Genomic DNA, 17,076 nt, shown 5'->3' on the forward strand with positions numbered 1-17,076 from the left:
GTCGATCAGCTGATCCCAGGCTCAGAAACGAAGTCATACCTTGGAAGCCACTCCTAAAACTTTTAACGAGAACGGAATGACGAAAAACAAACTCACACCTCCGAAACTGATCAAAGCGGAAGTAACCTTGAATCTCCTGCGTCCCACCCACCCCAAGGGACGACAAAAATCTGCACCTCGCATCATTGCACAACACTCGCATTACATAACCGCCGGAGCCTGGAGTATAACTTCATAGTCGGTCGGTGCGTGGAACACCCTGCACCTGCGATCGATCGGCGATACTCCTCCGTGGTGGTCCCCGGTCTCGCATGCGAGGAGTTCCTCGCGGCCTTTTCGAATCCGATAACGCGACGCGCTTCTCTGCACGTGTTCCTGTGGTTCCCTCGCGGACGCATCCTCGTGCGACATAAAACATTCCTCGGCGATATAAATCGGCCGCGCAACGAGATCGATCCTCGTTACCGCATCGCGGCGTAGACAGTCGACGAGCTCGAGGCTTTACCGGTTAAAGGGAAGGGGGTGAGAGAGCAGAGAAGAAGGGCTGGACGGCGCCTTTTGTTTTTGCCCCGTACATCAGATACTAGTCTGTCCGTTATCAACGAGTGGTATCAGGCCCACGGCGAGGATGTAAGTATACGCGGCGAGTTCCACGCCGCGCACTGTGTGTCTCAGATAAGATATCTCCGGGTACGGGGTACCGATGCCTCTGTCCACCGTCCAAGCTCCACCTTCATCGTATTGCTTCGTCCTCTCTGTCCTAAGAGCGTGCCAATAAATAACTCGAACCCATCGGTTTTTGTCGATCGTACCGTTTCACCCTGTGGCGCGAACGCGCGAGCTTCGATTCGTGGATCCTCGGTCGGTTTGCTTGGATCGTTTGATAAAAATGAGAGTCTTCTTTTTTAGGCTGAGGTGTGAAGTGAACCGGTGTTAAGATGGGCTTTTTTAGAGTACGAAGGTTCTTGTGGATTGTGAGAGGGTGGGAGTAGGTTTCAGATTGTAGGAAGTTTCGGAAAGGTTCTCGCCATCGATTTGATCTATGTACCCGCGGTTGCTGCGGTAAAAAATAAAAGATATTTGTGCATTATTTAGTATTGCGTTTACAGTGGCTATCGGTATTATTAAATGGTACCAAACTTAATATGTTTGGAATTAATTGATTAGTATGCAAATGCAACAATAACTATAAGGATGTGCAAATACTTTTTCTAATTACCATGCATATATACTAATTGATTAGATTCGAGTATATTGATTTTCGTATCATTTAGTGGTACTTGCATATAATTACAAAAGTTTGATTCTATGAATATGAAATGTAAAACCTGATTAAGAAAATGCATCGTTGGAAAATAAGAGTACAATGTACTGTGTACGATGAACAAATATTTTTTGCAGCCAGTGTAAAGTAGTTGCGTAATTTTATTACATGTTTAATTCTTTCACTGCCAAGTACGTACGACGATTTAAGGTTGTAGAGAGTTTGGAAGGATTTAAACTTTTCTTATCAAATATTCATAGATTCTTTAATTAATCTTCAAAATGTAATATGCAATTATCTTCGAGCAATACCAAAACGCTTTGACCATCGATAGAAACAACTATTTGTTACAATATCTAGCGAAGAAAACATGTACAATGAAAACGCTTTGAAATATTCGTTTTCCCGAAACAAGAGAAGATAGATTGTCAACCATAGCAGGGGCTTTGGGATTACCGTAAAACCCCTGTCGACAATGTCTAACTCAATGTTCCTTTTTTGTGGGTTTTAGCGAAACGTCGGTTTTACAAGCGCTTGACGGACCACGCGATTTTGTGAGGCGGATAATACCAGGGCGGGCTGTTTCGCAGAGCGTGCGACGCTATTAAGAGAGGTCGTTCGTTTGATGTCCTCGAAGTGGTGGACTGCGCGCACGAGCATCCGCGGATCAGCCGGAACAACGAAAATTACGATTGGCCAAGAGAGTCGGTTTAGCAAGTTAAAACATGACTCGCGGCGCGAGAGATCGGAATCGGAGCCAGCCACCCTATATAATCTGCGCTTGGAAATTACACGATGATGTCTTGCCGGATAAACTCGGCGAAGATGATAATGTTCAACGGCCATGCAAACGAATGGAAATCGATGTCTTCGAAAAGATGTATCGCTCTCTTTCTTTTCTCCGTTCCTCCTTTTTGCTTCTTTCGAGCTTCTTTTGGAGCTTCTTTCGAGCATCTTTGGCCTCGTCGCCACGCGTTCGCGCTCGTGCTAACGAGTGATAACATCGCTATCGATTACGATCCTCGTACGGGGAACGCGTTTAAAAGTAAACGTGGTTGGTTCTGTCTGATTGCGGGGCCATACACGGATTACCATTTTCCTTCTTAATGTCTTAACGTAACGGCTTGGAATTTTGTCGTCGTACGACGACAAAATTGTCCGCTTGATCAGCGTCAGACACGCCTGATCGGCAATCTCTTATTCTACTTAGGCGGTACTTGGACAGATTGGGTCGTTACATTTTGCTCGGGTAATTGAGGGTTCGAGAAAGAGGTAGTGGTTGTCGTTTTACTTGTAAAGTGCTAACATTTTCTGTGAAATAATGTATGCTCTTGTATGTACGTCTTTATTTAAGTTCGAGAAATGTCGGTTTTAGAGGATCTATAAGGGAATTTCTAAGATTTTTAACTTGTTATTTAAAGATTGGGTATGGATAAATCTTAACCCCGCTACCGTTCTTAAATTTCTATATTTCAATCTTGCCGTTACTTTAACGAATGAAAGGAGTTTATAACGTTTTGAAAAGTTATTTGATATAAAATTAAAGCAAACAGGAACCATGCGATAGAACTGTTTTTATATTTTGTTCGAACTGCGAAGATATTTATTGACGTTAGAAAATTATAATTGGATCGAGAGGTGACAGAAGAAACGTAGCAGGGCTAGTGATAATAAACGTTGCACTATTTCATCTCTACTCTCTTCTATAAAAGTCCGCGCTATCACCGCTTTATTTAAATGAAAATATCAAACACCTAACATCTAATCCACTAAAAATTCTTTCAGCATTCATCCCGAATCTCAAACTCAGAAACAACTAGCGAGAACTAAACTTCGTTATAGCACGTTTTCGCCACGCGACTTTTCTACGATCATCCACGAAACAAACACATCGTGTTCGTCTTGGTAGATCTGCTTGCGTAAGCCTGACACGAGGATGCAACCGGTCGAAGAAAACAAACGTGCGTGCACCGATGCAGCGGAAAAAAGGTTGGCGATCCCACGGAGCCACGCGATGCTTCACGCCACGTGCACGTGATCCCGCGACCTTAAGAGCAAGAGCACTATTTCCCGCCGCCGGCGCCGCTGCGCCGACAGATTCTCTTGCTCCTTTCGTGCATGCCGTTGTGCTACAGGACGTGGCACGACACGAGACCGGAGATTAATATTATCTCGCGTGAACCGGCGAGATCGTTTTAGAGTTCCTGCACGTAGAGAGGCTGCCGCTCGACCCTGTCTTGCTTCTTCCATGCTTTGCCCGCTTCCGTTGCGCTCCGCCAAGTTGGAAGCTGTTCAGATCGTTAAGTATCATCACAGAATGGAGGGTGGTTTTTCGAGGGATTCGTTTAATTTCTCGTTTTGTAGGATTTTGGTGGTTTGTTTTTACAGGATGTTAGTGGCTTTAATATTAGCTCCCTTTTATACGAAGGATAAAGCAGAAATGAAATCCTATGCAAATTTTTTGTTATTATTTTGCTATGTGAAATTTATGTCAAATTATTTTATTCGAAAATATCGCAGATTTTTTAGAATGTTATGGATATTGAAATGTTGCAGCTTAATGTTATATATACCTATTGTTCCGAGTATAAGAATAACACAAATTATAGTCTGCATTAATGGTAACAGCGACCACTCATGAATCATATTTTGTGCCCGTTTAAAGTTTACTCTTTCTTTTCTGTATTTTATTGAAACGCCTGAAATTCCTATGAAGAAATAATTTACAATATTTTGTACATTATACGTTACAGAATAAATTACAATTATACATTATCATACATTATGCACTTATAAAATTTTTAATCCGGTTGCAATCTTAAAGATGGATGCTTACATCGATCTTATCTTTTCAATTTACCAGCAAAATACAAATTTTCTAATTCTAAATTTTTTCAAATCTATCACATCAACCTTGAAATTTCCATGAAAGTTACACCACAGAAACATCTCGTTGGTATTGCTACAAGGCTGCACAACGCTCCTATCAGGCAAACACGATATACTCCCGGTATTATTCAAAACGGTGCTGTAGCGAGCAGCGTGGCTCTTCGAACGTCATTAACATACACCGTTCGCATATGCATATCGCTACCGTGCTTTGTACACGAGAACACTGTACGCGCGTGTCGTATGAAAGCACAGCGAGTTCGTACGTGGAACAATAATGTGTACAAAGAGCGATACGACTACAGAGTCGACAAAAAGTGCCGCTAATATTTCCCGTGTTCGCCTTTGGTGCGTGACGTGCACCCGGCACGGTTTCAGCACGATTTTCTCGGAACGTTTTCTTCCAGCCACTATGAAACAATTTTCGGATCTTCCTCTCAGGCGTATATTGTTCCTTGACATGGAAATTTCTTCCCGGAATTTAGATGATGAGACTTGGTTGTTTTAATGAATCGAAAGAGGGTGGCTTTGCTGATCCTTCGTTTTAATACAATTTTAGAGGGGACTAGGATTTGGTACTGACAAGTATTAAACAATTTTAGTAAAGTCGTTGGAGCAAGTTTTGCATGCTGTGTGTTAGATATTCGTTCAAACTTTATAAGCTTTATAGCTTTATTCAAAATAGTGTATTTAATATTATATGTTGTACTGCATGAAATGCTATTTATCAGTGATAAAATAAATACAGAAATACAGAAAAAAATACAAATATTTTCATTCAAAAGCATAGTTTCAGGAGAACTTCGAGTGAAATCAGAAACCGATACGTATCGAAAATAATCACCATGCAAGATGCGTTGATCGGTACGATGCAAATGCCAGGATGCAAAAGCAGAGTCTCTTCCTTGACCAGTTCTGAACGATTCAAAAATTCGCCACGGGCGATCGACCAAAAACGTGTGGCCCCCGTTCGAGGAGGAGACTCGAATCGAGAGGAACAATGACGAGAGAATGAAAGAGGAAGAGGAAGAATAAAAGTAAGAAGCTGGCTATACGAGCGATGCACCAGCATCTGGCGCGTTTAATGTCTTCGCTGATGCGCGAAACGCGTTTGGTCGTATTCTCTAAAGTACCTACAGGGCTCGATCGCGAGCCCAGAAAGTCGATAGTGTTCTCCTGTCGCGGACACCGTGTCGTATCATCGATTTCTTTGTCTCCTCCGCATCTTTCTTTAGCTACTTCTTCCTTTGTTCTTTCCTTTTGCTCGTGAAATGTTTATAAGCTAAACTGAATGCTAAAGCGTTAACTCTGAACGCTGTTGTACCTACAAGCTGCAACCAAGATTCAAATTCTCATAAGGAGTCTGGAAAATGGTTAAATTATTAATAATTATTCAGAATCTAAATTGCTAAATCTAAATTGCAATATTTACTCCTGTAATAGGAAGAAGAGCAACTTACTCTGTGCTGAATAAAATTTGCAATTATCAATTGAATTTAATTTAATATAATTCTTATTTTAGATGTGTGAAGATCAAACGATACTCGGATGTCTTGGAAGTCACCTTCCCTCACACGAAATTGTTGAAAACTTTAAACTGACATTAAATGAGTTTTATGCTTCTAGCTTAATATTTCCGATAATGGAAAATCGATTGATTATACCTTATACGGGATTCGTAAATTTACGGATTCACGGTGGCGGATTTCATGACTTCATGATCAATTCATGACGCAATTCACTTAGAATTACTTAGTACGGTTTCTGTAATGAAAGGGTTAATAGACTGCGGATTTTTATGTATTCTTATATTTTTATGAACATAATTAGGGAAATGGAACCTACATAGAAATTTGTTTTATCTACTAGATATTATGTTATAATAAATATTTTTATATAAATTATTCTATTATTATATTATATGCTGTTTCGAATTTAACTATGGTGAGTAAAACTCAGCGTTAGGCAATGCGTTCCGATCATTGTCACAAAAAGAATCACTATTTCGAATTTATCCGTTGAGGGTGATGAGTTTTAAATATATGGATTGTGTGCATTTTTGTATCTTCAAATTCCCAATAAATGCATAAAAGTCCGTGGTCTATCTCTTAATTATATAATTAAAAAGAATTTTTGATTTTGAAAATATCGTAAGCACAAGGTAAAACACAATTAATTTATTCAGAACTAAGCAGCGATATAAGTCGTGAAAATTGCATGAATGCAAAGTTACTGAAAAGTATGAGAATGTGTTACTAAAACAATTAATCTTCAAATTTGCTTTATAAATATGACGCCCGGAATTAAAATAGGAGAACGTTATTTTTCTAAAGTGTATCGCTTACTAAGCTACCTTCTTTAACTATAGAAGCCTCTTATTTTACTCAGGTCAGGGTTTCACATAAATTGATTCCATGATTGTTGTGCAGTCAGCAAATGTTTTGCTAAGCATTGGAAAAGGAAATCTTACGCATACGTAGATTTTGCGTATACCATTTAAAAAATCCGAGGGTCGACATTCACGATCAAACACGTGAATCTACTACGATGCTTAAGGTGTATATGAGAGATTTCAAGAAAAAAATAGGTGACTGTCACGTCCCGCGCCACGCGCGATCCGTAGCGCGAAAGTAAAATTGGTAATTTCTTTCAAATCAAGGTAATTTAAAACGTTTATTTGAAACCGTGTTTACAGTATTTGAATGAAAGACCAGTTAAAGCTGCTAAAAGCTATATCTTGCGAAAACTTATCTAACTATGTTTTTATATTTACTTAATTATGTTTTTATAACGATATTAAAACAATTTAAATTGTAAACAAATTCGGCAGTTGAACAAACGTTGGGGATCTTCCCAAACATTTTCAAAAGAAAGACCCCGACGTTTTTTCATCTCCGACAGATATAAATAAATGTAGCGACTCAGAGAAGTCAGAATACAATAATTACCGTTCGTCTATTGAATATTAGTTAATTAATTAATATTCGTCAACCGAATAATTACCATTGTCTATCGAAGAATTTTATATCCGTCAGTCTGTCTGTCAATTGTCAATATCGAAATCGAGTAAAATTTGAATAAATCATTACATATTGTAAATTTACTGTCGAACAACTTTGATCCTCTCCCGTGCCAGTATTCCTACACATAGCAGGTTAGCCGAAAGTGGAACTTATTGCCAGTTGCAATAAACGTCAGTTAACGTTACCTTCTCGTCGGCAACTAAATAGAACGTAACAATAACAAAGTTTTTAATCTGAAGAAATCGTGTTTATAATTAAATTTTTACATTTGTCTTTAAGCTAATTTTTGAGAAAAATGTATCAAGATAGTGGTATACCTTATAAAATTTTGTATCAAAATAATTACGAAGCGAGTTATTTTTGTAAGATGTTAGTGATTCAAACACTAGTTTTCTTTTTATATAAAGAAATCAGTTGCTCTTTTATACACAGAAATTACTTCCTTTTTTCAAATTCGAAAATGTTTTATTGTTTGAATAGAAAATTACTAATTTGTAACTTTTATTACAAAACAACCCATAAAAGATAAAACTGCACTAACTCGTGCCATTATACCAAAAAAATTCAAATAACTCGCATACTTGCATATTTTTTCCAAAATTCCTGCCTACCTCAAAGCGCCCGATAATTGATGAATATAATTTAAATACTTGTGGAGAGTTACCCCGATTAATTACCGAACGAATATATAGTGTATTGGGAATTTTTTTCTACATATTGATTGCACGATTACTTCTCGGGTTGGCTTTCAGCTTAGTGATTAATCATAAGACACGTAGTGAGCCGGCTGCGAATTAACCGTGTGGTTAATACCCGCCTCAATAATTAAATATCAAGCTTTATGCTGACGAACGTGGTTGAACGGTCGAGTAAAATCGAACTGTTCGACTTGAGAGATACTTCCAGCCAATAATTGGAATGAATTAATGACTCGTGAATCATATTTCCCATCGGATGCAAAATATTTTTTACAATCTTCATTTAATCAAAGTACAAAGCTTTATGGGATACTAGGAACTTATAATTACAAAGCGTAATGTATCGATTGAAATGCATATATGTTCGAAAGGAAAGACAATTTTTTAATGTTATTGGTTCGTTTCTAAAATTGATTCGCGTTGTTCCAATTATTTATTTTTATCGTACGATTTGTATTCTTTGCGATATTCTTTGAGATTCAACGTGTACATTCAGCAAGCGTTCGTATATCTTCCTTCGTGAGAGGTTCTTAATGAGTATGCCACCAATTGATGATCCTTAATTTACTTTCGAGATACTGACTCGTGCAACGTCGCGGAACTTTCGCTGCATAATTAATAAACTCTGCTGCATTTTAATTGTCGATCAATTAATCACGTACTCCGGTGTAGTGCTATCGGTGTTTTACATTTTGGGAATAGATCGACGAATGTTTGTTGTTAATTTATATTTTGTTGTCGCACATATTGTTTTGATATTTATAGCGTTAGAGAATGTCTGACTTGAGAAGTTTCGAGGTTATATTTAATCGAACGTTACTGTTGTTAGAGGCAATTGATAGCAGCCGAGGGCCGCCAGATCTTCGTTTTTCTCGCCATTCCTGTGTTTGTAGCCATACGACTTGTACGAGATATATCGTAATTAGTATTTATAAGGAATGTAGTTAATAATATCATTTACAATTCAACTCTACGATTTTCTTATTTTTACGCAATATTTTTTTCTACGCAACACATACTATTTTTATAGTTTTATATATCACAATCACCATATATATAATAATATGAAAAAATAATACATGTATAATGAATGATCTTATAATTGACAGTAAATTATAACTATAAGGAGTAGATTGATAGAGAGTAGAATATAACGAAGAACAAAGAGAGACCTGTAATTAGATCTATGCCTTTCTTGATTATTTTGAATGAACTATTTAGTCTAATACCAAGTATTATCGAACAAAGTCCAACAAAGTACATATTGTAAACCAGACTTCGTAATATATAAACTAACAACCATAATTTCAGTAAAATAAAAGATCCCCAAAACATCACTAGCAATGGTGGAGAAAAAGAAAGAAATGTCTCTTGCGGTTGGAGAAAAAATTGCTCGGAGAAAAAAATCTTCGAAAGAGAACATTGTCGGCGAAGAAACGGGAAGGTTCCACTTGACTACCTTCCCAGGAGAAGTCTTTTGAGAAACCGAAGAGACCATCGCTCGTCTTCACGGTCTTCGTCGTTTTTTGCGCCGGCTTAATTCTCATCCTTCGCTGTTGCCTCGAAAGCGAAGCACGGATAATTTTAGCGAGTCACCGCGTGATGATACTCGTCCGTGTTTCTCACGTACTGCCTCCGATGATAGTACCACGTGGTGGTCATTAAAGCCTTGCGAAAGACGCGGAACGCGAGGACAGCCTCTTCTGAAAAGAGAAATATAATCCTGCTGCTGTTGCTTGTTTAAACTAACGAGACATAATCACTTTCCTGTGATTCGTGGGAAAATTTAGTCCCGGTAAGAGGGAGGGAGGAAAGGAGAAAGAAAGAGAGAGAGAGAGGGAGAGAGAGGGAGAGAGAAAGGGCTAACTGTTAAATTACGGTTATAGTAGATGTGTATTCGGACGAATTACCGTTTTAACGAATACTCAAGACATCAGTGTAATTGAATACAGTCGTGGATAAAAATAAATGGAAAGATAGTGAAAATGGGTGTCGATATAAATAAGGATATCAATAAGATATCAATTGAATACTGTTTGTTTACACAAAAAAGTAAATATTTTTTATTCAATTTCAATTAGTTAATAAATATTCTATGTATTATAAGGATATATGTATATTAACAGCGACGCGTCTTCATTATAATGACAGATAATTCGCTGCTATTTACCGTAATTTATGACTGGGTCTTTAGCTTGGTAAGGACTTCGACAGAATGCTCGAGCGAATGTTTGGGAAGTCGATAACCAGCGATTCAAATTCGGTTCGAAGCCAAGCTATGAAATATGGATGATATCGATTGTTTAGACTATTTAGACTATACATGAGGCAGTTTATTGATGACAAATGACCTGACGTTGCATTGTCAAAGACTAAAGACTTTGTCTAAACCGTAAAAGTTCACAGAGTGGGGAAGGTAATGATGTCGTTTGGTAAGGGGACTATGCAGACTCGAAAACTATAAGTTTACATCAATTCGGATCATAACCATTGTAATCCTTGAAACATCAGCTTTCGATCGACGTATCACACTTGCTCCTATTCATTGTCTGAAAAGAAGAATTACTGCGAATATTATGTCGTAATAAAATTACAAGTTTGCAAAATTGACGACTGATGGAAGAATAAATTTTGGAGATTTTTCACTTTCGATTCTTATTTTTTCATATTGGAAACTATAAGTATTACGTAATAACTTAAATAAAAAATAAACTTAATTCGCGCGTGAACGTCGTACCAATTTCTTCGCGCATTCAACGATAAATACAGATGCATGAACGAGACTTGCTCCGGGATGTTCCACAAGTGCTTCAAACTTGCAGATTCATCGCAATAATCATTACCAATGGCAATGCATCACGTCGAACAGAACATCACATTTCTCGAAGAAACGCCCGCATCAAACTAATCCTAAATTGTTTTTGTACATTGCGTTTCAAGATTTGATAATATTATTTACACAAGGTTCGTTGTATCAGTACACTTTTTGTAATTTCAAAATATCATCACACAGTCAATCTGAAAATTCTTCACAAAGATTCTCCATAATTCTTCTTCTACAGAATCATTGTAAAATTACGTATTTCACTTAAATTAACGTATCAAGTAACCAGTTAATGCAGCGACAGTACGTCGTCTGAATTATTCTTTCTTCAAACGCGCATGAAGACGTTTGAATGTAAATTATAATTTATTGATCTACTATAACTGCATCAAGCATACAGGTCAGGGTCCGCAATTAGTAGTAAGAATCATGCTACCATTCTTATTTATGATATATGAATGTACCATATATATATATAGGTATTCCATATTGAAGAAAAATTGACTTTATATTTGTTGATAAAAGCAGAAGCAAAGTATAATAGTAGGTGATACATACAAGCAATAATAATAAAAGGATACAGATAAATAATAAATTTCGCCAGTAAGAAAACAACGTGAGAAGGTAAAACGAAGAATTTCAATGAAAATCGAGAACATCAAACGTGTAATATCAGAGATATCAAGGAGGAAATTCACCCAAGCGAAATACCATAGAATTCCAAGGCGTTTTTCAACCACGATTCCTCTTCAGGAATTTCCAGGATTGAGGTGGAGCTATTATATAAAGTTATGTATGAAGATTACAAGAGAGAACACGATAATTCAAATTTCCTATTCCTCACAACGAAATAATTTATTAATTTATTACGTTGACAATCTTATCAAAACTATTTTTTATTTTATTTCGTGCCTAAATATGTGTCTTATTCCATATTCTTCAAAGTTTTAAAAATATTCCTCGTTATAATATTAGAATAATGATGATAAATATTAAAATATTGCTTGTCTTAACAATTATGTCTTCGGTTTTCACAAAACTTACTACTACTTATCAATTATTTAGAAGAATTGTAAGATCTTTGAACCTAACGGGTTGTTTTCATTTTCAATTAAGCCATGTTAAAACCTTCCTATTTTAATCATAAAGTAACATTAAATTCTGAAAATCAGTACAGATGTATTTACTTATCATATTCTACTTTTGTAATTCTCACTTTTCTTATAATTTTTATTGCGCGCCTTAAACTAACGAAGCTTTGCAAATTTCAACATTATTATCTGGAAACTCATAATCATTTCCATATACAAATTCAACAGAGGATTCTATACACGAAGAAACGAGTGTCAAGCCTATCCACTGACGGAGACGAAGGAAAAAAATGGCGTTTCGTCAAGGACACGAGTTTGTCCCTCGGGAAGGGTAAATTACTGCCGTGGGCGAGGACTTCTCATAAAGCACTGCGCAAATTAAGTAGCCAAGGAAAAGGGGGAATATCGTCATTATACATATATACATATATAGGAAGCGAAAGGAAATGCAACGAGAGCCACGTCGAGGGCCACTCGTAATTTTTATGGAAATTATTATCACCGGTAGGAGGTAGGCTAGAAGTATCATAAATTACGCCGGGTCGCGAGCTTTGCCTCGTCTAATTATTATTTGGCAATTAAACTTTACTCTTTACTGCGTGTGCACGCCTCCATGGATTCTCCTTCTCTCTCTCGCTCTTGAGTTCTGCCGTTCGAACTTAGGCATCCGGTATCGTAAAAGGCCAAAGAAAGATGGTCGTTATGAACGTTCGAAGACAGTGAACGTCCTGCTTCTTGTCGAAGGATATCGGTGATCAGCCTTTATGGCGTCGCTGTATCGTTGAGATTTAATATGGTGTTTCGTAAAAATTGAATGGTTAAACAAATCGCCGTGTATTCTATTACACGGTGGACAATGTTGAAGTTGAGAAACAGTGTGTGTCCAAAAGCTGTTTTCGACAGATGGATGTACAATTTATGTTTTCTGTTCGTTGGGCAGCGTAGCTACAAATATATGGCTTAGAGTTCTAAACTTTCATTTATGGAATAAGTTTTAACCGCAAAGGATAATATAGTTACCTATGTTAAAGGAAGGCTAGAGAATGAATATAGTTTTATTAGTGGAAGCAACTTTTATTTGAAATTTTGATTAGAATGAAATTAACTGATCTCGCTAACACTTGATTCGATTGGCTTATATTTATTAATCTTCTGCCTTAATTAACCGAGTTAACTTGGCCTGATTCCTTTTTTTTCGTATTTCTATGTACTCTCCGAAATATCAATGTAATAATTTCCTACATAATAAAAATAACATCAAGAAATTTTGTATGTTTCCTTATCCATATTTGCAAAATGGGAATAAAAAGGAAACTAAAAGGATTGTGTATTCCGTGTTTCAAAATCTACCACACTGCGTAATTATTACAAAAGGTACTTGTAAAATATAACATTTTTACATCTTTTATCGTGCATGGAAGTATTTTAGAACATAAGAGAATTATACATTTTGTCGACCGGAAGTCATAATTTTGTTAGTTAAGGGGTTAAAGAAAATTTTCAGGAATGAAAGTTAAAAAGGCAGAGGCTTAACATATTGTCTCGATTCCACTGAAGCAACATCGAACAAATATCTTATTGCTGATCCCGTTTTTTGAAAAAAATCACCGTTAGTTGTCGAATGTTGCTTCAGTATAAAGCAAAATGTCTCTATAGACTGTTATTTTTTGAAAATGTTTCGAACTTGAAAATACGAAGATTAAAGGGGGCAAAAGGTTGCCCGACGTTGTTTCGATGGAGACGAGACTTATAATTGAAAAAATTTTCGATCCAACTTAACCTTGTTCGTGAAGCATATCCCAATAGCTTTGATATTCTTGAACATTAACATTTCATTTGCCATTCATTTCAACGAAGCATCAATCATTCATCCATACATGTACACGAAGTAAAACGATGCAAAGACAAAAACCATCAACTTGGGAATTTTCAAGGCAGATTCAATCAGCGACGAACAAGATTGTTCATAAATCCAAAAGAACAGATTCGAATTACCGTATAATCATCCCCGAGGCTCAAATTAATACGTGCTGGTGACTAACGGAGTTTTCGCTCGAAATACTGAAAGTTCCGATAGCGTAGGCAAACGTTTAATTATTTTCCGCCGTGCTATCATAAGTACCCCTTCCATTGGTCGCTGTCTTCACGACTCTCCCGATGGAATTTTCTCCAGCTACGGTGGACATCGCGTACAAGGAATAATATCTAAATTAACGCACGACAGGGTTCGCGTAGAATTATCCGATTAACGTCAGCGTGGCTCGCTGAATAGTATCGACCGAATACTATAGAGGGTGATCCATAATTCGTGATAAAAGGTCAGGAAAGCTCACTGATTCAAAGTAAGACGAAAATCGAGAATACCAAAGTTGCGTCGAAGACTTCGCTTTTGTGGAAATGGAATTTGAAAATTTGTGAGGTACGCGTGAACTTGACCAGCTCTTGGTTGGGCAGGAATGAACGAAATGACAAGAAATTATTCTATATGTCAAAATAAGATGAAAATGAAGCATAAAATTCTGTTATTTAAGGTATCGTTTTGAAGAAAATGGGATTTGAACACCTGCGTTAGTCAAGAATTAGTCCGGTATGTAGGTACTAGGCAAATTCTCTGAAATTGATTTTTTCGAAAATGAGGTTTCAGACGAGAAGGTACTGTTTTACATTTCCCACTCATTTTCATATGTATAACATCCTATCGATTATCTATTCCTATCTAACTGAGAATTAAGCAAATTTACATATACTTTGCAAAGTAATATTGTTATTCTTGATTTTCGTCTTATTTTGACCCATAGAACCTTCCTGATCCCATGTGAATCATCAATTGCGGATCACCCTATATATTTTACAAGCGTTCGCGTTCCGCCATGTTGCTCGACGTTATTAAGCAATCCATGTTCCTTCGTGTATTTACGTTTCCTTTTTTTCCATTACGTTTCTTTTCCTTCGACAAAATAAATTCGAAGATTACACGGGACCGCGCACCGCTTAATAGATGTTGCATATAATTATCCAATTAGCATCTGTGTTCTCGACGGCGTAACACCGGCAAATTGTCGTTTAACACGGAGAGGAAGGTAGGACCGTGACGACGAGGAACCGAACATCGTTGTAAGTCGGTAGTGTTTTCACGTATCACGGCCTTGAAGGTGTCATAGCCTCATAGCCATAGTGTCGGGCTTATCTTTGATAAACTGTCCCGTGTTCTGCTTTCGCGATGTTGCTTCTATATTAGCTTAGTATAGAGCAATTGCTGATGCATTATCGTTGCAGGTTAAACCTTCTAGATTTCGTCTTCTGAAAAGAATGTGCTGATTTTAGATACGTAGTTGCAATGCGGATATTGTGATAATCACTCTGTAGGAAGGGTGGTAAAGAACTGTAAAAATAATGGAGCGTGAAAAAATTTTTTGTTGAGAGGAGTACAAGACTTTATGGTGATGCGTAAATGGCAAAAGATTATTCAGTATGAAACAAAATTCTTTTTCAAATATGTCTATTATAGAATAAGGATTTTCAAACATTAGGTGCATGGGAAAGATATACATAATAGCCGGTGGAAGGTTTTAGGATTTTTCTAAAAAATGCAGTTATAGTTGTAAAAAAGCAACATCGTAGAGTTACGTTTTTACAGAAATTTCAAAAATTCTCTGGTATCTATTACCTACTTGTTTTGTCAATTTAAGTGATGAAAAGAAGTGATTAACAATGGAACTTGCTTTCTTACCTTACGAACCAAATTTTACACACAAAATTAAACCCTTAATGCCCATGCCTGTGTAAGACACGACCACAGTCAACTGAACGTTTTTCGTACTAAAAACGCAATCACGTTTTCGTATTTGATATAATCGTTTGTTTTATTTGCACAAAAGGCGTAGATGTATAACAAGTGAAGCGATGCTATTCTTATATTTCTAAAGTCACACATACTCCCTCCAATGGTGATTGCGGAAATCTCTATCATGAAAGTGGCTACGTTAATCAAATGCTACTATAAAAACGAAAACTGACAAAAATAAAGGAATTTTACATTTTTATATATGATACTAATAATGCTATACGTAGAATATAAATAATACTGATATACTAGATATTTACGCATTCAAGAAAACATTCTCCCAACAATGTTTATAAAAACGTTTGCTTTCTTTCAGATCCTAGTTTGTGTTTTGTATTTTGTTATATTAATAATATAAGATATGACATTAGAGTCACAAAATAATATATTATATAGCCAAAAAACAATGCACAGCTAAAACCAAAATCGTGCATTTCTGACCGGTAAAACAAAAGAAAACTCCAAGTTAAGGGGTTGAGCTCTTCGACGCCCCATCTTTCCTAAAGAAGAAAAAAGAAAATTCGTTTCAAGCAAGCGTTACGCTTTCAACGAGAGAAAAAGGACGACGCAGAAAGGAGTAACACGATGCGACGACGTTCCTAATCTCTTTGAAAAACATCTTCTTAAGCCGCGAAGCACGTGTCGGCGCGAACGACGTCGGACAGGCATGTACTCACCGTTCGATTCTCGTTCAGCTCTCTTTTCTACCATTGCCATTAACCGGCCTGCGCATTCGGTTTACCTCGTCAGGTAATAATGACACTGGTAAACGTAGGAACGCGTGTGCTGAGGAGCGGTGCGCGCGTGACCGGACTGAGCAAATTTGCTTTGGCCGCTTTCGTGCCCGAAGGATTCATCGAGCGTCCAATGTAAATTAACGAGAGCCAGACCTCGAGGGAACAACCTGGAAATCCCGAGAAAAATCCGGCTCGTGCTGTTCCGAATCAACGTCAACAGAATTATCGCTTTTTAAAAGCAATTAGTGGCCGACGTTGCGTCAGATTGACAGTTAAAGATGGACTTTTTTATATTGGACGATTGATACTCTTCCTCGGATGTCCTTTTTTTAAATGTATGTTGTATATATATGTAAGTAGGATTTATGTAGGATTTTTACATTCTTGATTTGGGGGCAGATTCACTGTGTCGATGACTAAAAGTGCATTTTTGGAGACATTTTTTAGAAACATTGTATATTGTGAAGTCCTGGAACGATATAAAGATAAATTGAAGACAGTGGACACGGTTTTTGACAAGGTAGGTAGGAAATTTTTGTGACGCAAGGGAAAGCACCGAGAAAGGGAAGATATTAAAAAATATTCGATATATTGGATTGCAAAAATTATCAATTAAAAATCTCTCGTATCTTCTTAATAATTATTTGAAACTAAATCATTAGAAGAAGACATTAAAATATATAATATATATACTTCTTAATATGTA

The 17,076-nt window shown here is 37.0% G+C and overlaps 1 protein-coding gene across 5 annotated transcripts in view; it reads left to right on the top strand.

Moving 5' to 3' along the window:
• LOC126922423 (uncharacterized) overlaps positions 1–17,076 on the top strand; it is a 242,478-nt gene that overhangs the window by 101,400 nt on the left and 124,002 nt on the right. The window contains exon 3 of one of the 5 annotated variants that reach the window (XR_007712729.1): positions 1,776–7,252. The exons of the other annotated variants lie outside the window; for them this stretch is intronic. The gene's annotated coding sequence lies outside the window, so the exon portion shown is untranslated. Of the gene's footprint in view, positions 1–1,775; positions 7,253–17,076 lie in introns of those variants that run through there. 5 annotated transcript variants of the gene reach the window in all.

This window comes from Bombus affinis, chromosome 12 (genome assembly GCF_024516045.1).
Source record: "Bombus affinis isolate iyBomAffi1 chromosome 12, iyBomAffi1.2, whole genome shotgun sequence".
Taxonomy (NCBI): Eukaryota; Metazoa; Arthropoda; class Insecta; order Hymenoptera; family Apidae; genus Bombus; species Bombus affinis.